Source organism: Mus pahari, chromosome 12 (assembly GCF_900095145.1).
Source record: "Mus pahari chromosome 12, PAHARI_EIJ_v1.1, whole genome shotgun sequence".
Lineage (NCBI taxonomy): Eukaryota > Metazoa > Chordata > Mammalia > Rodentia > Muridae > Mus > Mus pahari.
Genome location: NC_034601.1, coordinates 39,150,562 through 39,152,202, shown reverse-complemented (window position 1 = coordinate 39,152,202; position 1,641 = coordinate 39,150,562).

The following is a 1,641-nucleotide window of genomic DNA, read 5'->3' as shown; positions in this document are numbered from 1 at the left end:
AGAAAGAGAGAGAGAAAGAAAGAAAGAAAGAAAGAAAGAAAGAAAGAAAGAAAGAAAGAAAGAAAGAAAGAAAGAAAGAAAGAAAGAAAGAGGGAGAGTGGGGTACCGTGGGCCTGTGTAACAAGAAAGCTAAACTAAGCTGGAGGCTTAAGGAAGCAGGGTTTGAGGCAGAAATGATGACTTGGAACAGGCTTGGGGGTGGGGGTGGGGGACAGATTCGGCAGAGAATAGTTCCGAATGACTGATCTTAGCCTACTGATGAGCGCAGGAGCTGTGCATCGGTTTACAAGTGGGTAGGACAAAATACCAAGCAAACTCAAGTTAAGGATTGATAGCTTTATTCTGGCTCACGGCTTGAGGGTACAGTTCACCATGGCAGCAGGAGCTGGGAACAGCTGATGGCACTGCATCCACTGCCTGGGCTTGAATTCTTTTTACGTCGTCGTTTAGAACCCCATCCCAGGGAATGGTGCCCTCCGCGTTGAGGGTGGGTCTTCCCATCTCAGTTAACCCTCTAGAAGGAAATCCATCACAGATCTTTCCAGAAGCTTGTTTCCTGGAGAGTCTAAATGCTGTCATGTTGACGGTCAAGATTAATCATCACAAATGGGGGATGCATACGAAGAGGAGGCAGATTGCCAAGTCACGTGACAGCTTCATAAAGGAAGTCCATACTGTTCTCTCCAATGGCTGTAGGACTATACGTTCCGGGTCAACTACGTATAAACCAACCCCCTTTCTCCATACTCTTACCAGAATTTTTTTTGTTTGTTTATTTTGTTTTGCTGTTTTTCTAACAGCCTTTCTAACTAGGGAAAGATAATGGTAGATAATTTTTTTTTTTAAACCAACATTCAAGGGATCTGAAGGAAAGTGAACCTACTCTCTAGGTTATACATCACAGGCTCTAGAAACCAGATGGTTGGCTTCCAGGGGCCACTGCCTTCCTGAGCCAATGGGTTTCATGAAGTCCAGGAGTTGGGCAGCACAAGTGTCTCCCAGTGACTTGAAGCCCGGCTTTCTCTTCTGCTTTCCACTCTCTGAAAGATTCACAAGGTCTACTCTCTGACAGGCGGTTTCTCCCCCACTGGTGAAGTGAGCCAATTTAAGACAGATTAGATTATATTAAAGGCAAGTTGATTGGGAAGTTGTGCTTGGGTGGGTGAGTTCACTGGCCCCAAGGAAGTCACCATGGGGGAAGGGGGGAGGGGAGGGAAGAGAGAGAGAGAAAGGGAGAAAGGGACATGTGAGGAGAGAGGGGGGGAAGGGAGGGAGGGAAAGAGAGTGCCCAAAATGTCAGGATTATATGGAAAGGTGCCTACATGGGGAAGGGTGACCAGCACAACCCCTGGGCTGGAAAGGTGGGTGGGGCAGGGTAGTTAATACAGTTCCTTATGCTGTGGTGACTCCCACCCATACAATCATTTTCATTGCTACTTCATAATTTTGCTACTGTTGTGAAACATGATGCAGATATCTCTGTTTTCCTGGATGGTCACAGGCACTGCCCGTGAAAGTGTTGTAGGACCCCCTCGCGAGGAACTCCCTCGGGTCCTCAGGTCACGGGAGTCAGGGTGCTCCATAAACACGACAGACAAGCCTTCTTGATGCAAACACACGAGGCAGTTTATTGGCGGAGCT